Raw genomic sequence first — 24,960 nt, forward strand, 5'->3', positions numbered from 1 at the left:
AAGATAAGGAGAAAATCAGGTGCTTGAAATACTTAATTTGGAGGTGACCTTTATGATATTCTAGGTTGGACAGTAAAGTTGTCAATGCAACATCTGAGGGAATTCAAAGTTATAATAATAAAACCTAATTCTTGGAGGCCAGACACTGTTGCGAGTATGCTGTGGACATATGTCATTTAGAGGAAGGGAATCTACCTTGGAGGTGGGATTAGTAGGAGAAGGCTGCTTAAGACAGAGAAGTTTTGCTTTGAGTCTTGAAGGAACCGTAGGGTAGGGATCAGAGGGGTTTGAGTTTGAGGAGTATCATTCCAGATCAGGGTATAAGATAAGCCAAGACCCACAGGCAAGAAGGGAAAGGATATAAAGGATATGAGTGGGACAGGAGAGCTGGGCCAGCTGGAGGGAGGAGTGGTGAGGTGGGTAACAGAGATGGACACAATTTGTCAGGCTAAGGATTCCCAATTAAATCTAGTTTAGAATAATTTTGCGGTAAAAAGTAGCATCTTGTTAATGACAGACATTTCACTCGCGTCCTTTCTTTTGCTACTTAACTATTCATTGTGAACAATATATGAGAGAGAACACAGAATAACAAAGCAACAGATTTTGCTTCTGGACACTGGTGAAAGGAGAACGAACAGGTGACAACTCTAAAAATGCTGTTCAGGAATCTATAGTTCAAGTGTTGGGGGGTCATAACAATCAACACAAAGGCTACTATTTTTTAATTTTCCTTTATAGCATTGCTCTGTACTATAGCATTTCCCGGTCAGGTTGTCACACTTTTTAGTCGCATATTTTATTTTGTTCCATCTTATTCCTACCAGGCATTAAACACTCTATTCAGAATGTTTATGCTGCTTTTCTGGTTATATTTCTTCTTTCCAAAGCGAAGAGAAAGGAGGAGGGGAAAATGACTTAAAGACATTTCCAAAAAGAAAGGGGGAGAGAGGTTGCTGAGATGGAAAAATAAATGGCCTTATGTAACTGCTTATTGTTATGAAATAGAAACATCTTCTATAGCAACAGTTCCCCAGTGCTGGGAGAGGACCTGCTTTGGAAAGAGAAAGAAAGGCTACTTCAGAGAAAACAAACCTCAATGCATAATTGGAACTTTTGTTCTTTCCAGATTGTTTTGTGAAGAACATGCTGCCAAAAACCATTTTTTTCCTTTAACTGCGTCTTTTAAAACTCCATCCTTTTTTAAAATTTCAACGATGTTTGTTATCACTCGTTTCTTTTCTTATTTACTTTTTGAATTATGAACCCCAACGTCTGGATGACTGGGACCATTAGGATTCATATTTCCCAGATACGATTAGTTTTATAGCCCATTTTGCAGGTTTATTCAGAGCACTCCAATGGAATTTAATCTCCAGATCACCTTGGTTTGGTTCTAAGAAATAGAAGGTGTTTCTTGATAGTTTACCTGCCCCATCTTCCTCCAAGATGGTTGATCCAGCCTCTTTTGTCCATGTTTACTTGCTTATTAGTGATCAAACTGATTATCTATTGGATGTTGTACATTTTCTCTGTTTTAAAAAGGCAAAATACAACATTTTATTAAGGATAATTATGATATAATAAAAAAGTAGAGGGAAGGCAAAATATTTTCATCCTGACACTCTCTGAATCATTTAAAGAATTTTCAACTCGCTTTAAGTCATTTGTTTCTTTAAACCCTGGAGATTTGGTTTCTGAATTTGAATTGTCTTTGATACGGTGTATGCTGACTCATAGACCTGCAGTAAAACAATTTCAAAAACTAAAAAAGTATGGAGGCTTCATCTGTGAATGTAATATTCCAATCATCTACAAAATTGCCTTTTAAATAGAAGAGCCATTTCAAATTTATAGGAACATCAAGTAACATAAAAATGTTAATATTTTAGCTCTGTGCTCATTTCAACTTATAGACAACATCCCATTTTCAAAAAATTATTACTTGGTTCTAAAGCTAGGCATATCACATTTTAGGATGGAACCAGATAGCTTGGAAAAATTCTGCCTCCTTGGAAATACATGGACACTACAAATAATAATGTAAATTCTTAGCATTATAATCTGTAGTTACTTAGTAATGACCTGGACTGAAAATTCAAATGGCAGCATAGACCATAAAAATAGAGGTGATATAGTGTTTTCTCTCCATTCAGTGTAATTGAATAATAAACATATTCAGTATCCAGATGGGATATCACCAACAAAGCAGGAAAATAACCAGGCTTCGGGGTACAATAAGAGTAAATTGTTTGGGATGTGAAGCTCAGTGATAGCACCATAATAACTTCCAGCCAGTACTTTGCTTGTTGCAATGGAAATTTAAGTGTACCATATAGGTGAATGTCCCTTAAAAATAAGATGAAAAAATAATGAGATATGTGGACATATACAGAATTGAGAGCCCTCAGACAATTGAATGCAGCATGCAGATTGGCTTTCCTATACTATTATATACAGTGTGACTTATGGTCCCCCATTCCTAACTGTTTCTCCTACTCACCTGTTATTGATAGTTGAAATGAAGTATATCACAGTTGTGCATCACTTAACGATGGAGATATGTTCTGAGGTTCTGAGAAATGCATCATTCAGTGATTTTGTTGTTGTGTGAACATCATAGAGTGTACTGACACAAACCTAGATGGTATAGCCTACTACACACCTAGGCTGTATGGTACTAATCTTATGGGACCACCGTCGTATATGTGGTCCGTCGTTAACCAAAACGTCATTATGCAGTGCATGACTATAATTAAGGTAGTTTTGAATGCAAGTAACAGAAAGCCAAACTCAAATTGGTTTAAGTGTTTTATCCCATATAGAAAGTCTAGTAGTAGGATGGGCATTAGTGTTGGTTGATTTGCAGGTTAGCTGTGTGATCAAGACCAAATTATCACCATCATTCTGTTCTGCTTTTCTCATAGTCCACTTGGCTTTTGGACTGTCTCCATCCTTGATGTAAGATGTATATTTTGAGATACTTGCTTTTGAGATACAGCCACCAGGTATGAGGAGGAAACCCAGGTGGCATGGAGAGGCCACATGTGGGTGTTCTAACCGACAGCTCCAGTTAAGTTCTAGCTGACAGCCAGCATCAACCATCAGAGTGAATGAGCCTTCAACTGAGTTCAACTCCCAGCCCCAGAGTCTTCCAGTTGAGGCCTCAGATATCACAGAGAAGAGACAAACCATCCCCTCCATGCTGTGCTGAGTTCCTGACCCACAGAAACCCTGAGAGATGGTAAACGATCATTGTTGTTTTAAGTCATTGAATTTTGGGCTAATTTGTTATGCAGTAATAGATAACTTTTGCTATATGCCTCATTGTTTTTGTGCAGTGGGTAGAGGGAGATGGGGGGTGGGCAGAGAGACTGTGAGAAACTATCCCTCACTATGGAATAACAATCTTTCCCTTCAGTCTGATTGAGCCAATTTAGGTCTTATACCCACTCCTAGACCAATAGCAGTTATCAGAGAAAGTCATATATTGGTTGGCTGGAGTACTTGGGATCTCCTCTCTGAAGCTGAGAGTAGAGCCAGCTTCCCTGGCATCACATGAGCTGATTAGGGATTAGTTACAGGACTGAGCCAAATACAGTTAAAAAGGAGAAAGGGGGAGGGGCCAGCCCCATGGCGTAGTGGTTAAGTGCGCACTCTCTGCTGCTAGCAGCCCAGGTTCAGATCCTGGGCGCGTGCCCACACACCACTTGTCAGGCCATGCTGTGGCGGTGTCCCACATAAAGTGGAGGAAGATGGGCACAGATGTTAGCTCACGGCCAGTCTTCCTCAGCAAAAAGAGGAGGATTGGCATGGATATTAGCTCAGGGCTGATCTTCCTCACAAAAAAAAAAAAAAAGGAGAAAGGGCAAATGAAAAGTGAGTTAGAGGAAAACAGTGTTCACTACATGCAGGTAAAAAATGATTCGCAGATGTTAAAGTAACCCTGATGAGATTACCACATTAATATATAATAAAAATTGAATGACAAAGAGACCATTTAGTATTTAAGCATAATCAGTATTTATAGAATATCTTCTGCGTAAAAGGCACTGTACTAGGAATTCCAAGGAGTCAGTGATTAGTCGGACCTCAAAGAGCTTATGCTATAGTTGTTTGGTGAAAAGTGAAAGCAAAATACAGATTAAGTGACAGGGGAGTTCAGAGAGGAGGGAGATCACTTCAACTGGAGACAATCAGGGAAGGCTTTTTGGAGGAGCTGGCATTTGACCTGAGAGAGTGAGTCAGATTTGCATCTAGGGAGAACAATAGGAAAGGGATTCCAAGCAGAAGAAACAGCACGAGCAAAGTCATGGAGATAGAAAACCTGTAGATAAAGTCTGAGAACAGCAGAGACAAATTAGAAAGTAACAATAACAAGTGGGGCCTTGTGCTATAAGATATAGAGACTTCTTGTAGAGCTTTAATAATTAAAGAACCTTGTGTGGTATTGGCACAGGAAGAGACAAAAAGAGCAAATGAACAAATAAGTAAAACCAGAACAGAGTGCATAGGAACATCCCCACATGTATATGGAAACTTGGTGTGTGATAGAGGACATTACATTTCAGAAGGGAAAAGAAAGACTATTCAATCAATAGTGCTGGGATAATTATCCAAAGAGATGGAAAAAGATACAGTTAGGTCCCTATCTCATACCATACACAAAAATTAATTCCAGGTGATTTAGAGACCTAAGTACATAGATCTCTGTTTTGTTTTCTGTATATGATTTCTCTCTGTTTGAAATATCATAAAGTAAAAACCTATTAAAAACAAAAAAGGAAATACTTATGTTTGCTTTTCTTTCTGCCCAAATAACTAGTAGATGTATGGAGAAATGTTTCCAGTATAGAGCTTTTGAACCTATAAATTTAAAAAATCTGTAGTTCAAATTATATGGCTGAGCTGGGTGGGAAGTAGGGGTAGTCTTTGGCAACTACGAAAAACAAATGAGCTTGAACAGAGATAGCTGGCAAATCCTAAAACTAGGATTTGGCCTGGGACATCAGCCAAGCTTCCATAGGCTAGAGTTTGGGTTTTAGCAGGCTACATGGGGCATAGAAAGCAAAGACTAGACCTATGTAATGTGGAAAGTTATAAAAGAAATCCTTACATTAGATAAGGGTCCCTAGAAAGTATCACTACAGATGGGTGGTCTAGGTATAGACTTGCTTTACAGAGGGGATTGGTGAGCATTTCATGCCTATTACAAACCTCTCTCAGGTTTGGAGAGAAAGGCAGAGACCAGATCTTTGAAGTCAGTGTGACAGCTGACTAAGAATATATTTGTACGGATTGTGTGGACAGTAGGCAAAGGGGAAAAGAAAAACAGATACATGCGTGGTACTTCCCTAGAGACGTGGGTAGCATGAAGAATCGTGACTAGGGCAGGGCATGAAATGGACAGGAGGATGAGAGAGTAAGGAAGGCATACCACCTACTTTCTGATCTTTCACGTGGCTCACTCTTACTCGTAGGGGCCAGGACAAGAGGTGGAAGTGCTATCCAACCTAAAAACAATGGAAATAACGTCTTTGTTGATGCCTCTCCCTCTAATCTCACCACAGGTTATTGACTTCATCTTTGCCTTCTTCCCTTCACCTTCCTACAGCTGACACGTATTATAGTCTAGCCCAGACTCACTTCCTCCATGAAGCCTTCTCAAGTGACTCTTCTTTGAATTCCGTATTCCGTATCACACTATTTAGAACTTAATCATAGGCCATTTTATTTTTCAACTTATCATTACTTGGCTTGTGTTTTTCTTGTTTTCCCATTTAGATTACAAGTTGTTTTGAGGTTATATATATCCCACAGAATACCTAGCGTAGTGTTAAACAATAACAAGTTGTTATTAATTGCTTGATGGATTATAGTTTTAATAACAAATGGCAAATATTAGGGGAGAATTTATCTGTAGAAGGTGCAATTTCTGCTACAAATTCTATCCTTGAATCAGATATTAACCACTCCTTTTAACCTCAATTCCTTTAAATGGTGAAATAATAGCCATCTGTCATAAATGTGTGTGTGTACATTAATTTCTTGAAGCTATACAATGATCACTATTATTTGATCTCAGGCTATATCAATTTCAGCCTTGGTTTACAAAAATAGGAACCCACTCTGATTAAGCAGAATTGAATTTTACTGCAAGGATTTAGGGTGGCTCAAAGAATTGACAAGGACTTTGGGGAATCCAAGTTGAGCCTGAACTGCATAAGACAAAACCAAGCCAAGAACTTGTGATAGAATCCAGTATGTTAGGATCTTCTTTGCTGCTGACACCACTGTTGCTGGGCTCTCACCACCGTGCCGGTGGACTCTACTGCCTATGCTTGCTCCACACCACTGGACTCTCACGTCTGTGGAAGCCATTGGAAGACTTAAGTCATTGACCTACTGCACCTTTGCATCTCACCCTTAATTAAAAAATCCTGGGAATATGCGGCAGGCCCAGTGGCATAGTGGTTAAGTTCACATGCTCCGTGGCCCGGGGTCTGTGGGTTTGGATCCTGGGCGTGGACATACATACTACTCATCAAGCTATGGTGTGGTGGCATCCCATATACAAAATAGAGGAAGGTTGGCACAGATGTTACTCAGGGACAGTCTTCCTCAAGCAAAAAGAGGAAGATTGGCAACAGGTGTTAGCTCAGGTCCAACCTTCCTCATCAAAAAAAAAAAAAAAAAAAAATTCTGGGAATATCTGATTGGGTGGGCTGAAATCACCTCTTCAGAGAGTGGGGCAGATAATATTATTTCCTCCTCTGCTTCTGCAGTGGGAGGTACCTCCCATCTACTTTGGGATTCTCCCCAAGTATGAAGAGTGCTTAGGTTCTGGGTAGACAAAATGACAAGGGTCTACTGCACAGGAAGAAGGGGAAATTAAAGATAAAATCCAATGCAAAGTGACACTTTCATTCCATAATATATATTGGGCATGTTTATAGTGCCATGTTATTTGCAATATGAATTACATTGAAGAAAAGATATAATCCTGTGTTTTTATCTGATCAGAAATCAAGTTTGTCATTTTGTAAAGGTGCTGCTGATTTGTTTTGCCATGGCAGCAATTTTGAGTGTAATAGTCATGTAGGGTCCACACAATCTACCTTTCTATAAAGTAGTACCTGGATGAGGTCCTTTAACTTGGGACATTATGAAGGCATCAAAAAGGTTAGTCGAGAATGAGTTAACTTATGTCTTATATGAGAATATATGAACACAGACACACACACACACACACACACACACAGATATATTACTCTAGAGAGAACTCAGGTGTACATATATACCACAAAGTATAAGTGATTTACAACAGAGTCCCTGAATAAATCTCAAATTCCTCCTTGTTAACAAATTTACCACTTGCTTTTAGCTAAGAGAATTGCGTTTATTCTCGTTCTTATTTCTCTTTTTCCAGAAAGAGTCTACTGGTCCTCTTTCATGAATCCCATGCTGTTTTTGACAGTCACTTGTCCTGGGAAGTTACTTTATTGTTTCAGGGAAATATTACTCTTTCCAGAAATCTCTGAGCATACCTCAAAAAGTCTCTTTATAAACAGTCTGTATTTTTGCTTTGCAAATGGTAGCTGTTTGTTATACCTATGATCTCTGTCTGGTGCTGTACAATTGTCTAGACATACCTCCCCATGCTCTAATCCTTTACTGTTTAGTCAGCTCTTTCTGTGTGGTGTACTCTGCAGTGATGGAAGATGTTAAATTCTGGTTTATCTATCAGAAAGAATGACTCCTCAACTGTGATCTTAGCTGAAAAAATATTTTTGTGATTGGGAAGAAATGTATCCATTGTTGGGCTATAACACCTCCCATGTACCGGTGTTAAGCGTTCTCTCTGGGAGCAGGCATTCACAGGGGTAATCTGTGAGGGTAGAGGCCATGACACACTGAACAGAATGGGGAGCAGACCTAAAGGTCTACTTTCAGAAAGTAAGAAATGGAATAATCTACTTTCTAATTTTTCCTACATGCCTATTATTTTTTATGCCCCAAATTTATTGGAGTAGGGAATACTTGTTCTATAAAGCCTAGGCAACATTTATAGGCACAGAGATTTCAGTGTTTTAACACTCTAATGACAATAATCATCTTTGAGATTTCAATGATTGGCCATCTTCCACCGGTAGACCCACTTTGCCACTAACTAGTGTGTGGCCTTGGGTAAGCCACCCCGCTCTTCCGAATGTCAGTTCTAGAATGTGCAAAATGAGGAGACTGAAGGAACTCTGAGGTGACTTCCTGTTATAATATACCAAGAGTCTGTGAATCCAAAAATCTCATGGAAAATGTAGGGCATTTTCCTTATTCTCCCTAAATTGAACCAGTTATACCCTCAGTGAGAGATGGGACATTTAAAGTTTATTTTGTTCAAGGATCTGTGAATTAAATACAACAATAATATAAGCTTAGTTTTTCCCTTATCCGGGCTACCTCTTAGTAAAGACAAAGCCATTGTTGTGGAGTAGATATTGGCTAACTCTGAACCCCTCTCCAACCAAATTGGCCCTGCTGTCTGTTTTGGTAAATACAGTTTTATTGGAATACAGCCACACGTGTGCATTTGTGTGTTGTGCGGCTACTTTTGCACTACAATGGCAGAGTTGTGTAGTTGTGACAGAGACAAGATTGCCAGATAAAATACAGGAAGCCTGGTTCAATTTGAATTTCAGATAAACAACAAATATTGCATGGGACATTTTATAAAAAATTATTCGTTGCTTATTTGAAGTTCAAATTTAACTGAAGTGTTCTGTATTTTTATTTGCATAATCTGGCAATCCTAGACAGAGACTGTATGGCCTACAAAGCCTAAAATACTTACCACCTGGCCTCCTCTAGCAAAAGTTTGCCACCACTGATGTGGAGGAAAGATTTCTGAACTCGTAAGAAAAAAATCTCTGAGTCTTAGATCAGATTTTGTTACTAATTTGCTGTCTAACCCTTGGTTAGATCTTAGTTTTCATATCTATAAGTTCGTCTAATGATACCTACTCACCCACTTGCCAGGGTTGTCTGGGGAAAGCTGGTGTACTAAGAGTGGGAAAACATTTAGAGGGGTGCACAGATGGAATAGGGTTTATCCTAGGAGGCAAGGGTATATTTCCGAACATTACACTTATGCAACCTTAGTTTACACTCTTGCTTCTATTGAACCCCATTGTTTCCAGTCTCTATATTTTTCCTGTGCAGAGCCAAGAGGAAACAATAGTGCAAAGTTTGGTGCTACCTAGAAGGAAAGACAATAGCCAGATATTATTCATGAAACCCAGCTGGGTAAACTGGTGCTAAATAAAATTTCAAACAGATATCTTTTCATTTCGTTGATATAGCTCCATGAAAGATAGTATTTTATTCTATGGATTAGGCATGAATGTAACTGTTTTTTCCTGTCTTAGAAAAAATATCACTCTTTAGGAATCATACAGGGGAGCGATCAATCCTATTGTCCCTTTTGACAGCTCTAGTATTACTGAGAGCAGAGGCTGTATTTCAAAGTTGTGATGACCCCCTAAGAATCCACTTCTGTACAGAGACAGAATGAAACAGTATGAAGAACAGAAAAGAGGAAGGAGACTTATGCTAGTATTATGCCACCTTTAGAGAATTCTTCCAGTCTACCTAGCATCCTGCTGTAAAACGTTTGAGTAGGAGCTCACCAAATTACTGCTACATGCTGCACTGAAAAATTGTGGCTACTTACTTCCATTTTCAAAATCTGTGCTAACGAAAACTTTAGGCAGAGCTGGGAACTATCTTCTGTGCTCCCATAGCACTTTAAGTATAGTTCTATTGTGGCCTAATAATTTATTGTTCATTTGTTTTCCCAGTAGGTGGTGATTATCTTGACATCAAAAGTTTTTGTTCATCTCCATATTCCCCAGCACTTAACATTGTGCTAGTAGACACCAGATAAATAAATGGTGATTGAATGAACTGAATAAATATGAAACTGATAGAAATGTTTTTATGCTCTAAAATTCTTTACTGCATCACTTTAGTCCTGTTTTCTGAAATGTATTTTTCAGTAACTTGATCATAATTTGATGTGAGATGTTTAAATGGAGTTATAATTTGACTTCTATTCCTCATAACTCTTCTCTTTTCTCTGTCTTTGGCTATCTGATCTACCAAGGTGGATTTCAGTCTTGTTTCAATGTGAATAATTTTTAATTGGGTAACTCTAAACTCTACCTTCTTTCCAAATTCCAGTCCTGGATATCTCTAACTGGATGTTCTACCAACACTGCATACTCCACATGCAAGAGCTGCTAAAAGTGTGGTGTGACCTGGGAGGCAGAAGACCAATTCCTAATTCTACCTCTTCCACTAACTGGCTGGTTGACCTTGTCAAGTCATTTAGCTTCACTGGGAGCCAATTTCCTCAGCCTAACGTAAGGCTGTAGCTGCAATAACAGTCTCCAAACTCTGCCAAGTGCAGTTCTGTAGAGTTCTGAAACACAGCAAAAGGCATCATAAGTTATTTAATGTTGGCTATGCGTTACTTATACTAGGTTGTGAAAATGTAGAACTTAAAGGAGATTGATGAAAAATGCTTCATAATTCTCTTGAGCAGTTGTGTTAAACAGTAAAGTGGAGGCTTTGTTTAGAAAGAAATCTGTCTGGATTTTGCCATCGCAGCTCCACTGGTAATGGCATAGAGCCTTGGGGTCATGGGAGTGCTATGGAAGCCAGTGCAAACCATGCAGCTATTTCTCTTGGGAATGGCTTATGTTGCTGCTTGGGCCAGTTTTTAAAAAATTCTGTGTTAACACTTTCTGATGGTCCCTGTGCCTTGCTGAGTTGCTTCATCTAGAACAACCTGCTTCAGGCTGTATTAATATCAGGACACACTACTCCTCATTGCAGCTTCCAATAGCCCAGGCCAAGGCCAAGAGATACTACAATGTGAACACAAGGCTCACTTGGCAAGAAATACATGTTATTAGAGTAGGGGCCTATGCTACACTGTCCTTAGGTCAGGCGGGGTGGTCTGACTTGAATAGGACTTGGCATCACAGCGTGCAAAGTTATTAACTTCCTGGAGCCATTACTTGGAAATAGGATATTATGTTTTGATACCAAATATGTCAAAATGTACCATTTGTTTTGTATGTACAATTTTTTTCTAGGTCTCTTTCCTGATTTTTTTTTTCTTTAAAGAAATGAAATGGAAACCTTTACACCCAGAGCTAAATGGAAACTATCTGAGCATGATCCTGCCCATTCCATATCTGTTCTTTATTATTAGGCCAACCATCCATACACAGTGAACCCATGACCTCATGGAGGCAGGTCACGGACATACTCTGGTGTTCATGGACAATGGGTTTATAATCCCACTGATCTATTCCTACCTGGCTGCCAGTATAATCCTAGCACAGTCTCACTCCAAGTTTTTGGCTTGTGACTTGAACTTGAAAACACCTCTGGCTTGAGTTTTTTTAGGTATGTAGATTTGAGGCATCTGTGGGATTTATAAGTGGGATGCCCAGTTGGAAATTAGAGGTGTATACCAGGAGCTCAGGGAAGAGACCTGAGCTGGAAATATGATATTGGGATTCATCAACACTCAATAGTTATTGAGATGATTGAAGTAGATGAGATAACCTAGGGCATGTGTAGAATGAGAAGGGCGTCTGAGAAAACTGAGAGACATTTAAAGGATGAGCTGAGCTGAGATGACCAAGAGTGATCCTGAGAAGGGTCAGAATATTATTCTGAGAGCTATTTTTCTGCTTGCCTTCTGAGTATGGGCACTGACTAGTTTTACCTCCTTTTCCCTTAATCTCAGTTTTGGATTGCATTGTGTTGAATTTGTCACTAACAGTGCTATTGACCTCTTTTTCTTAGTCCAGAGACAGAGAATTCCCTACTTATTGGTCATTTCAGTTATTTGGCTAGATTCTAACTGGTATTTTTTTAAAGATCTTCCTTAGAAGATTTGCAGTCTGTAGCAGTAAGAGACATGATTCACATTTCAAATATGGAAGTTTAGATTTTATCATATGAGTAAAGCTGTGGTTCTCAACTGGGGGTGATTTTGCTCTCCGTGGGACATTTTTGAGACATTTGAAAAATTTCACCACTGTGTATGTGTGTAGCTGGGGGAGATGCTACTGGCTTCTGGCGGGTAGAAACAGGGATGCTGCTAAAAATCTTACAAAGCACAGGGTAGCTCCTCACAACAAAAAATTACCTGCTCCAAAATATCAATAATACAAAGGTTGAGAAACCTAGGTGTGAAGAGATGCTATTGAAACATTTTTAAACAAGGAAGTTGTATCTCTAGATTTGTATTTAAAAAAATCACTCTGACGGTTATAAGGAAAGTAGATTGGTGGCAGGGTTGGGAAGGGAGAAGAATGGAAACAGAGAGACTGGGTAGGATGCAGTTGTGGTGTCCTAGCAAAGATAGATTAGGTTCTTGCGTTAAGATGGCAGAAGTGAAGATGGAGAGAAGCAGATGGAATCAAAAAATGTTTTGGGGGTAGAAATGTCAGGTCTTGCCAGTGATTGAATATGAGTGTTGAAGGAGAGGAATGAATCATGCTGGACTCTCAGACCTCCCTCTTGAGTATCTAGGAGAATATGTATTGAATAAGATGGGGAAAATGGGCAAGAAGTGAGTTTGGAGGCTGAGTTAAGAGTTCTGTTTTAGGTCTATTAAGTTTGAGATGCCTGTGTGAATTTCAAATTAAGTAGGCAGTTGGACACATATGAGTTGGAAAGTCAGAATATTTGGAATGTGGTTGCACAAGTCATATCTCTCTGTCTTGAAAGAAGATATAGCATGTTTAAGAGGCAAATACCTTGATTGAGAGGCAGTTTTTCACTCTGTCGCTTACTTGTGTAAATCTGAACAATTTGCTTCCTCTCTCTGATGATACCAGTTCCTCTATGTGTGAAAGAAAGATATTAAACCAGATTAATGTTTTTCAACCAATTCATCACCACCAATTCCTTCTATTAATTTTCTCTCATTAACCCCACGTTTTGAATTTTTTAAGTCATTCTAACATATTGCATTCATTAAGAAATCATACACTAATTTCATCTATGTTATCAATGTTTTTCCATTTTAATGTTGGTCCAGATTTTAAGGTCTTTATAATTATGGCTTGTTGGCTAAGATGGTATTAAATCTCAGAAATGAAGTTTAAATGCAGCCATACCTTAGTATTGTTGACTGCTAGTGATCATTAACTTCTGCTCTCTCTTGCTCTGTTTTTCAATCCAGGGTCAATTATATAGTGGATGTGTTTAGTTTGGGTCCTGAGATCTCCTGGCATATGACTATGTTACCAAGTATGAAAGCTATCACAGATAACTAATCAAAGCTTCTGATCACTAATAGAGAACTAGTACTCCATCACTGTTCTACACGGAACTATACAGATTTGATTAAATTCCATGCAAAACCAAAGACCCTAACATTTTAGTCAGTTTGATATCCTCATTGTAAGCCAATATTTCCATTCTTTTTTTTTAATATTAAAAAAAAGTCATGATTGCTTTTGCATTGGCCCCAGACTGACCATTAGACTTGATAATGTCTAGTGCTTCCAGCATTATTATCCTTTGATTAATGTCACTTTTGGTATTATATTCTGGTTTCCGCTCATGAGACTTTTAAGTCATGTAGCCATGTATTTGCTTTGCTAGTAGATATCAGCTTTGCAACTCTTTAGCAGCAGGAGTTTCTCAATAATTTCAAGGTGGTTTGTCACTTTCTTCTTAAGGCAAGGTTTTATTAAGTAAAGTTGCATCAATTTCTTATGAAAAGAATTATAGAATATTGTATCTTATAAAGCAAACAGATATGGAGGGATTAACTGCAGAGAGATGGGCCAAGGTTTTAGGTCTACAATCTGAAAATAATCATGCTTGGGGAAGAGGCAGAAGCTGGTGTAAAGAAGTGGGAAATCACAGACCTTACTGTTGGTGAGTAGAAGAGATCCAGGTAGGTATAAAGGCACAGCATGGATATATAGAAGCTGGTAATAGGCTAGCAGGCAGCACAAAGAAATTCCAAAAGCGAAGTGCCAGGAGCACTGAATAAGCAGATCTGTGCAGTTCCAGGTGGATAATGGTCATTCAGGGCATCTGGACCCTCAGTTAATAGGGCCTCAATCCTGGAGCAACTGACCTCTAGGCAGTTATCAGCATTGGGGTTTAGGTGTAGAAAAACAAGATAAGGAACAAGGATATGAACAAGTATATCAGGTGACATCTCAGCATTTACTTATTGTGGCATTGAGGTCCAAGTGAGAGAAAGAGGGAGTGTGATGATGCTAAGTCCCCAACTGGTAACAGCAAGAGGCAGAAATCCGGTCCAATTTAGTTCAAGTAAAAATGGAAACTGTAGAGTCATATAATTCGGAAGACCAGGGGTGGTTTTAAATGTCCACATCTACTTTGTGGACATTGAACCTAATTCTCCTTTCCTTGAGCGTGGGCTGGATGTAGTGGCTCACTTTTAATGAATAGACTGCACTGGCAGTACAGTGTGTGTTTTTGGATACTGTGACTCCTTGCTTGCTCTCACTCTCGAGTCACTCACTCTGGGGCAGTCATGTCATGAGCACACTCGGACAGCCCTGTGGAAGGACCCCCTTGGCAATGAATTGAGGCCTTCTGTGAACAGCTGTCTTTGAAGTGGACTTTGTAGCCCAGACAAACCTTGAGATGACTGCAGCCTGACCTATAACTGGACTATAGCCACATGAGAGACCCTGAGCTAGAACCACCCAGTTAAGCCACTCCCAGATTCCTGCCTCTCAGAAACTGTGGGAAATAACACATTGTTATGTTAAGTTGCTAAGTTTTGGGGTCATTTGTACAGCAATATATAACTAATAGGGGAGGCCACAGTTTCAGACATGGCTAGATCCTGGGACTCAAATGCTGAAGTCAATGAACCATGTTATTCTCTGTTTTTTAGCTTGGCTTTCTAAATTTGTTTCTTTGTCCTCAAGCTAGCTCTCTGTGTATGGCAGAGGAGATGGCTGCAGGTAGTCATGAGCTCACATCCTTATGGCTCATGGTTTAAGAGAGAGATTCTGTTTTTTCCCAGAGCCCATAAATGATATCTTAAGAGAGACTTCTTATCTGACTCTATTGAGTCATGTGTCCACCACATGTCTTCTCTGTCTAGGGAGGTAGCATAGAATTGTTGCTTGAGTCAGCTCTTGTGCCTATCCTTGTGGCCACAGGTGGAGTCTCGTTGTTAATATCCTTCTCTCAACCACATGGGATGTGGGAGAGGTCATTCTCTCATAAGCAAGGTGTTAGTCCCAGAAGAAAGGTAGTCTAGTGGTTAAGGTCCAGCGCTCTCACCGCTGCACCCCGTGTTCGTTTCTGGTCAGGAAACTACATCATTCATCTGTCGGTGGTCATACTGTGGCGACTGCCTGTGGCTGTGGTGCTGAAAGCTATGCCACCGGTATTCCAAATACCGGCAGGGTCACCCATGGTGGACAGGTTTCAGCGGACCCTCTAGACAAAGACAAACTAGGAAAAAGGACCTGGCCACTCACTTCTGAAAAAATTGGCCATGAAAACCCTATGAATAGCAGTGGAGCACTGTCTGATATAGCACCAGAAGGTAACAGGATGGAGCAAGCAAACCAGGCAGGGTTCTGCTCTGCTGTGCACAGGGTTGCTATGAGTCAGAATTGGCTCAATGGCACTAACAACAAAATTTCCAGAAGAAAAGGGCTAACGGTGCTGGAGAGGAGAAAACAAGAGATGTCTGGCTCAGTGGAGTCACAGGGGATCTACAAAGAAGATTCTGATTTTTTTCATTTACAACTACCCGTTTGGAGCAATCTCAATAATGTTAAATAATTGACACATATGTTAAAAAAATTCTCCGTAGCAACTTTTAAAATACACTAATGCCACTCTTATCATCTAGCAATCTTGCCTCTTCCAGACAAGCTCAAGAACCAAGAAGTAAATAGACACAAAAATAGAATGTGTTTTATCAATACATATGCCCTCTAGTCCTCTTCCTGAGCCCGGTTTTTCCTTTTTTTTGTGAGGAAGATCAGCCCTGAGCTAACATCCATGCTAATCCTCTTCTTTTTGCTGAGGAAGACTGGCTCTGAGCTAACATCTATTGCCAATCCTCCTCCTTTTTTTTTTTCCCCCAAAGCCCCAGTAGATAGTTGTATGTCATAGCTGCACATCCTTCTAGTTGCTGTATGTGGGATGCGGCTTCAGCATGGCCGGAGAAGCGGTGCTCGGTGCGCGCCCGGGGAACTGAACCTGGGCTGCCAGTAGCGGAGCGCGCGCACTTAACCGCCAAGCCACGGGGCCGGCCCCCCTTTTTTTTAACTCATCATTCTTGGAAACTGAATGTATAGCTCAGGATAGGACATCCTGGGAGCTTGCCGCATCCACAGCCCACTCTTCAGAAAAACAGATGCAGTGTACCTTATGCACAGTTAATAATAATAATGGGTAAAATCTGTTGAGCACTTTAGTATATGCTCCGGGCCCGTTCTAACTGCTTGCATCAGTCAGGGTTCAACCAGCCAAGCCGAACCAGTAGAAAAGTATATAAATGTTTTATGTATATATATATATGTATCATTTTATATATATATATAAGATTTATTTCAAGGAAGTGGCTTACGTAATTGTGGGGCTTTGCTAAACAAGCCCCGAGTCCACAGGGCAGGCAGTCAGGAAAGGAAAATCATAAACAGGCTGGAACCCACAGGCGTGGGCTGAAGCTGTTGTCCACAGTTGTCTCCCTCTTCCTTTCCTTCCACTTCTCCTCTTCTTCCTTGCCCCCCACTCCTTCAGGGAAAGCCTAAATTCTCTTTTAAGTCGTCCCACTAACCAAGTCCACCCACCCAGGATAATTTCCCTTCCAAGTGATTAGTTGAGGCCCACACAGGATAATCTTCTTAACTTAAAGTCAACTGATTAGTGACTCTATTATATCTGCAAAATCCCTTCACAGCAGCACCTAGATTAGTGTTTGATTGAATAACTGGGGCCTGTAATTCATCCTAACCAAGTTGACGCATCAAAAAACCATCAGAGCTTTATATGAATATTATTTTATTCCTTGCAATAGTAATAACTATCATTGTCTCCATTTTGTAAATGAATTGAGACCCAGAAATGTTCAGTAACTTGCCTATGGGCTCATAGTAAATGGCATAACTGGGTTACCAAACCAGGCCTTCTATCTTACAAACCTGAGTTCTTTCTACAATGCTATTTGGTTCCAGCCACATCTGGGTAGACCTTCCCTAGAGACCAGAACTAGAGGCAAAGGCAGCTCTCCCTCTAGGACCAATGACTTATGAAGTGGTCTGGTGTGATTTCTCTGCTCAGATGGAATGGCTCGAACTAGGTAGTGATGAACAGACACAGTCAGATTCTCTGTGTTGGGGAGTTGGAAAGTGAGACACACAGAAAGGGATAGAGATATAAAGGGTTGTAGAAACTCAGATTCACACAAAGAGAAAAGTGTTAGCAGGAAATGTGAGGCAATAGAAGCCATGTACAAACAGAAAGAGAGAAAGAGGAAAGAGAAAATAGGTCAGTAGTAGCAAGAAAGGAAAAGAAGAAGAGGAGTAAGTAGGACAACGTGATTGGGGGAAGATGGCGCCGAGTTAAGGCGGTGAAGGCGAAGACCTGAGGGGTGGACAGGTGCAGCTGCACTCATTCCTGGATGTGCACGTGTGTACTTCCCCAGGATCACTTGGCATTGGCGTGACAAACACATGATTTGCTTCACTTTAAGAGCATGGGTTCAGAGTTTTAGGGAGAGGGCCTAAAAGGATATTCAGCAGCCGGAGAAGCCACCCCATATCATCTTGACAGTCTGGCATATCTGTCCAGCATCTGTGTGGTCCAAGAAGGCCTCCTCCAATCTGCAAGTCCCCCGAGTCCTCACGAGGGTTGTGGGACACAGGTCGTATTATCGCAACAGGCCACAACTGAACATACCCAGCAGCCAGCTCCTCAGGTGGCCCATCACAGGCATCGCCTGGGAGCTTGTTGGACGTGTAGACACTCAAGCCCCACCACGCCTACTGAATCCCAAAATGTAATTTTAAAAAAGCCTTAACTAATTTGTGTGCACATTAAATTTAAACAGAATACATTATTCAGTCATGTTAGGCTGTATCTGAACACGTTCCAAATTCTTTTACCTGGTGAAGACTGCACTAAGGGGTCCACAGTTTCATCCCACTCACTTTATGAACCCACAGTCTTCTTCCCCCACAGGGAACACAATAAATGGGCCAGAAGAGCTGAGCCATGTACCCTGGACAATAACCTAGTTCCCCATGGAAGCTGGCTTTGGCAATGCTAAGCCTTCTTAAATATTTTGTGTACTTTTATATCATCCTCCATTAACTGAGGAACCTGAATGCCTGAGTGTTCCTTGCAACCTAATGGATTGTGACAAATAGCCAGGGTGATTTAATTTGCAAAGCCACAAGGATTGTAACTAGTAAATTAAACACGGGAAGAAGGGCTTTTAGAAATAGGTACACTGAAAGCAACAGGAAGCTGTTGGTGACAGATAAACAACCCTGAATATAATAATCTGTGCCATTTTCTGTGGGTGAAATAGCCCCACAGGCCTCTCTCAAAAGGATCTCTGGCTTTCCCTATATTGCAGAAAGTACAGTACATGATGGTGATAAGGATGGCTGAGTCATAGGAGAAAGGTTTAGCTGCCTACAGCATACTGATTAGGAAGGTAGAGAAGTTTAAAATACATGTTTAAAAGATTTTCAATAAATATGAGGACAATAATACATAATTTGGGTCTTATATAAAATCTGGGCTCTCTGAAAAACAGATTTGCAGAATGATTCATTCTCCAGGCCTCTAGAGAACAAGGTGTACTGAATTGCTCATCGCTGCTTCCCACGCTCGGGGAGCATGCCTCCCATGGCACCAGAGGAAGCAGCCACAGGTACTGCTCAATCCTACCCTCCTCACCATGGTTTATTTTTCTCAGCTGGGCCCATCAAATTTACTCTCTCAGGAACCTGAAATTGGAACACATAGCCTTTAGTTGGTCTCTGTCAGACACAGGAGCTGAGAAGCCATATGAAGATGAGTCTGGGTCCACTAAGGTTTGCCAAAGCACAGAAAGTTGGCTGCAGAGAGAATGTGCAGTAAGAGACACTTAGGCCCAGGGAGGGACCTGGACTGTGATGCTTCTCTCGGTTCTTCTCACTTGCTGTAATCCTTCTTGAGGTCCTATTATATTATCTGCTCTGGGCACCATGAACCCTGTGTCCTTCCAGAAAATCCCACTATTTTTGATTAGGCCAATTTGAGTAGTGTCTGTTTCTTGAAAACACTTGTTCCTTGTTGAAGATAAGAGGCCTTTCTCTACTAAAATCCATGATGATCCCTAATATTTTACCAGCAGCAGGTTGTGGTGGTTATGGGACAAAATGAGGTACAGGGGATGGAGCATAAAGGAAGAACTCAACATTGTCATTTGGGCCAGACTGGCAGCAGAAGGATTGAGGCATTGTGGTGACCAGATAGCTGGCCCCGGCTCCAGACTGGAGTCCCAGGCAGAGGTCAGTGACTGAAGGCCTACAACGGCAAAGAGCATGTAGGAAGGTGCCTGGCCTCAGGGTTCAAGCTGGGCATAGGAAATAGGCTGAGATAGATTGGGAAGCAGCACCTTAGGATGGGGCAGAGGTGCAGGAGGGTTTACCTCCCAGCAACAAAAGGGACACAGCTCTGCCCTGCATGGCAGTTGTTTTTGTGTCAGGGGAATCAGGGGGGCTTGTGAGCCCTGGATATCACAACAAAGGCCTGGGCCCTCTTGGGCCCACCAGAAACATCAGAGACCATAAGGTCCACTGTTCAGTAATTCTGACTCCTCTGTTCAGTAATTCTTTCTAGAATGCAGGTATTTTCTTTCCAAGCTACTCTTATAGAAGCTATTCATTAGGTGGTTTGGGTCTATTCTATAAATTTGACTCTCTCTTCCTGGGAAAAAAATAGCATATTGTTTCTATACCTTTTCCAAGGTAAACCTAACCTTGTTAATGGCTCATTCCCACCCATTTGGTCTAATTGGTATCTCTCAAGTCAGCATTTTTTTTTTTTAATGCCTGGGATTGTCCCAGGCACATTTTGAATAACTATTGAGAACCCATTTAAATCAACTTTAACTAGCCTCTGTAAAGTCTCTCAAGAATTTTTTTTCTTATTGTGTGTGACTCCACAGTGAAGGGAATATGAATGTGTTGGGTGCTATGTATATGTGTGTATAGTCATGAGCCGTATAACGATGTTTCAGTCGCCAACGACCTCATATACGACGGTGGTCCCATAAGATTAGTACCGTATAGCCTAAGTGTGTAGTAGGCTATACCATCTAAGTTTGTGTGGGTACCCTCTATGATGTTCATACAACGATGAAATCGCCTAATAACGTATTTCTCAGAATGTGTCCCCATTGTTAACTGACAAATGACTGTATGTGTGTGTTGGTACAAAATTCAGAAACCACAAGAGGGTGTGTTTTAAAAAATTTCTCAGAAATTTCAAATTGATGAAATTCATAAAATTAAACAGATGGGAATGCTCAATGTTATGACATTTATTAAGATGGGACTAATTTTAGTTTTCTGATGTGTTATTCAGATACTTTAGAATTTATCTCTGCCTGCCAACTGTTGATATCATTTATTACTCTGATTTTAATATGATAACAAATTAGGTTTTCACAGACAATTTTAGATTATATCTTCCTTTTTGTAAGCATATAATTTTTGAAATTCTCTGACAAATAATTGTCACGTGTTTTATGTATCACTAAATACCTATATAAAAGAGAAAACAGGTTCTCATATACTTTATTCAAATGGCCTGTCATTTCTTAGAATTTATTGCAAAACATTTATCTATTTAATAAACATGTATTAGGTACCTACTCTACTGGTACTATGCATAGGAACAGGGCTAGACTCTTCTGGAAGTATAACATTATAACAAGAACATGGTCTTTGGAGTCTGTCATAGGATGGGTTCTCCCAGAAGCAGATCCTGGGACTAGGGCTTGTACACAGTGGCTCGTGAAGGACGTGCTCCCATGGGAGACAAAGGAGTTGGGGCAGCAGGCTAGGAAGGAGAGGAAGCAAAGCAAGGGTGTGATCTCAGGCAAAGTGTCACATGAGTTGGCTTTGCCCTGAAACCCCTTAACCCCACAGCAGTCATTAAAAAGGCATTTCAAGGGAGCTGGGCAAAGCATCAATATTACTTCTTAAATAGTCAGACAGAGCTTAAATATGAATAGACCGCCAAAAATTAACAGGTAGTAGGGGAATATCTCTAATATAAATATCAAAGAACAAAGCAAAGGAAACAAAATAAATTATAAAAGCAAACATAGAAGAGAAGAAATATACCATTTAATCTTTTAATTAATATCCACTAAGAGATAAGAGAAGATATTACATACATGAACAATAAGCTATGAAAAGGAATATTCAGGAATAAAGGAACACTTTAAAATTAAAAATATGATGGCTGAAACAATTCAGTAGAAGGGTGGAAGGTAAAGTTGAGGATATTTCCCAGAAAGTAGAATAAGAAATAGAGAAATAGTAAGAAAATGAGAGGATCAATCCTGCTTGTCTATTATCTGATGAATAAGAGTTCCAAAAAAAGAGAAGAGAGAAAAAAGGAAAAATTTCAAAGAAATAATTAAGATCATTTAGAAAAACAGAAAAACATGAGCCTTAGACAGAAAAGGGCTTATGATGTGCTCAGCCCAATGAATGAAAAATGATTTACGAGAAAGCATACCATTGTAAAATTTCAGAATATTGGAGAAAAAGAGAAGTAGAATATTTTTTGATAGAATAGAAAGGGGGGAAAGATTATGTACAAAGGTTAATGAATATGAATGGCATTGACTTGTCAACAGCAACACTGGAAGCACAATGACTTCAAAATTTAGAGGGAAAATGTTTTCCGGCCTTATTCTAAATAGGAATAAAATATCTACCCAACCTATCAAGTATAAGAGTGCAATAAATTCATTTTCAGAGATGCAAAGCCTCAAGAAATTTGTCTCCAACGTACTCTTTCTCAGAAAGCTACTTGAGCATGTGCTCCTCCCAAAAATGGAATAAACAAAGAGAGAAGATAAATTATCCAAGAAAAGAGTATGCAATACAAGAGAGAGGGTAAGGAAATCCTCAGGATGTTGGTGGAGGGAAGTTTTGAATTGCAGCCGTGCAATTCAAAGAGCAACTGTTCCAGATTAGAGAAGCAAGATAAAAAGTTCCAGAAAGAGGGCGGCCCAGTGGCATACCAGCTAAGTTTGCATGCTCCGCTGCGGTGGCCCAGGGTTTGCAGGTTCAGATCCCGGGCGTGGACCAACGCACCGCTTGTCAAACCATGCTGTGGCAGCATCCCATATAAAGTAGAGGAAGATGGGCACAGATGTTGGCCCAGGGCCAATCTTCCTCAGCAAAAAGAGGAGGATTGGAGATGGCTGTTAGCTCAGGGCTAATCTTCCTCACACACACACACAAAAAGTTCCAGAAAGAATGTCTCTCCAAGTGAAAGACAAAACTCATAGAATGTTTGAGGTGTTTGAATGAGTTGAAAGGAGCTATATTTTTGGCAGAGAATTTGGGGATAATGTAGTGATAGGTATATAATAAAGCAAAAATATGAGGCAACCAACTTTAGAAAAAATAAGGCCATTGTATAAGAAAGGAAATATAGCCATTCTACATGACTGGGCTCAGATATTAATAATATTTAGATATTGTTACATATAAATATATATATATATTTGTTTATAATGTGTAAACTGAAGATTGATTCAATCAAAAAGATCTGTGATATAATTATATTGAGATGTAGTGAGAATGTGTGTATATATATGTGTGTTGAGATAGGATGGGGGAGCAGTAAAACTATGAAATCCTTGTCTTCTAAAGTGAGAAGTCAAAAGAAAATGTCTAAGTTGATAAATGATGTAATAGCAGTGTGAGCCTCGTGATTAATAATACAGAGATAATTACTAAAGAAAGAAGCTGAAAGTGGTTGCCTCTTGGAGTTGTGATTCAAGGTAGGGAGGGATAGGGCAGGAGACCCTTGTTTTTGTTAGAAGCCTTGTGGTACTATATTATTTGGCATTTTACACATGTTGTGCATATTAGTTTGGAGCTTAGAGCACATCTTGCCATTGCAGGACATGAGCGTGGTGGTTATAGTCACGGCATGGATCACCGTCATCCACCACCACTGTCTGCACAGATGATTTTGGCTATGATATACCTGGAAATTATTTCTCATATCTCCATGGCACCCTGTTATTACCTAGAACAGCTTATGAAACACGAGCCTCTCTGCCTGCAGGCTCCTCTTCCCAATCTTTGTCAGAGCTGAAAAGCATGGACTTTTCCTCAACTCAAATCCACTGTTAGGGAGAGTTGCAGGTTTTTAAGATAGACAATTCAGGAAGTGTGGGGCTGTAGGAGGCAAAGGGCAGTATGTGGCTTCTAGAGCTTAGGGAGGAAATGCAAGAGGAGCAGCTCTGTGGTGGGAAAAAGGGTGAGGCTGGCCTGAAGGAACCTGAGAGGGTGAGGAGCCAGTTTGGGGATAAAGAGAGAGGTGAAGTTTTCCTTCTTTTTTCGTCTGCTTCAGCTTCCATGACCCTACCCCCCACCTCCGCTTTCCTCACCTTGCTGGGATGAGATGGGAGAGGCAGAGTCAGGGGCCCCATGTGGTATCAGAGGGGGTTGTACCCTCCTTCCCTTTTTCCCTCACCTCACTTGGCAGCGAGGAAGGAGGCAGTGAGTAGGAGGTAATAGTTGAGCCTTGGGGTCTGGAGAGGAAAAGTAGGAGTAACCTTACATGGAAGGGTGTCCCCCTTCCACCACTTGAAAATGACAGACCTTCTCATCAAGCAGTACTGGAGGATGGGAAGAAGGGCTGACGCTAACTTGGCTAGTGATGCTGATGACCAGCAGAATCTGTGCATGACGCACAAGAAGATGATTCCCCCAGCAGCCTGGCAACCATGGAGAGGTGGTGAAGGAAAGACTATTTCTGGTTTCAGCTGCTAGACTGGAACATGCATTCTTATATGTACGAGGTACATAAAGGTGTAAGAATTTGGGATTTTTCTCTAGTTCACAACATATGCCTTATTTCCTTCCCTGGCCTTTGGCCCTAACTCTGGTTTATGGTGGGGGTGGCGTAGGGCAAGGTATATTTAGGTGGGAGGCACAGGCAGTCTAGGATTTGGTGGTTGGTTCCAGGCTGGTGAGACATTTGCTGCTTCTCTGGCTCCTACTCAGCTTGCGTGAGGCCAGAGCAATGCCACGGCCATAATGGGGGCAGGGGGTGCAGTGCTGGCTTCCTTTAATGGACTGGGGAAAGGTTTCAAAGTGTGTTTGTGGATGCTGCATGACAAGGATCAGAATTAGAATCCTACTTCTACGATTGAGTTTCTCTGTAGTTGAATGATTCCATGGCAAGTATCAATGTCTGGATTCCTTCAGGCACGGAGGCATGGCCTCCACTGTGCTCCATGTAGTCTCTCTCTTGTGTAGTGCCCTAGTGTTCAGGGGCCATGGGTGTCTTCTGACAAGACATCCCTTCAAAATAAGGGATAAATGATCACATTTCATGCCTTCCATCACTAAGAAGGAGGCATAACATCTGGTTAGCCTCTTTGGGTTCTGGAAGCAACATATGCCAAGTTTGGGAGCACAGAAATGACCTGCAATTGATACAGAGCCTTCTGGATTTGAGTGGGGCTCTGCAGCAAGTGCAGTGTGTGGTGCCAGCAGCCTTGACACTTTGACCTTATGCTCTGCAGACCCTCTGGTGTTAGAGATGTCTGTGCTGAGAAAGAATGTGGGGTTTATGGCAAGCTCCAATGGAAGAAGTGCAACATAG

Source organism: Ceratotherium simum, chromosome 18 (assembly GCF_057802395.1).
Source record: "Ceratotherium simum simum isolate JZ-2026a chromosome 18, ASM5780239v1, whole genome shotgun sequence".
In the NCBI taxonomy this organism is placed as follows: Eukaryota; Metazoa; Chordata; class Mammalia; order Perissodactyla; family Rhinocerotidae; genus Ceratotherium; species Ceratotherium simum.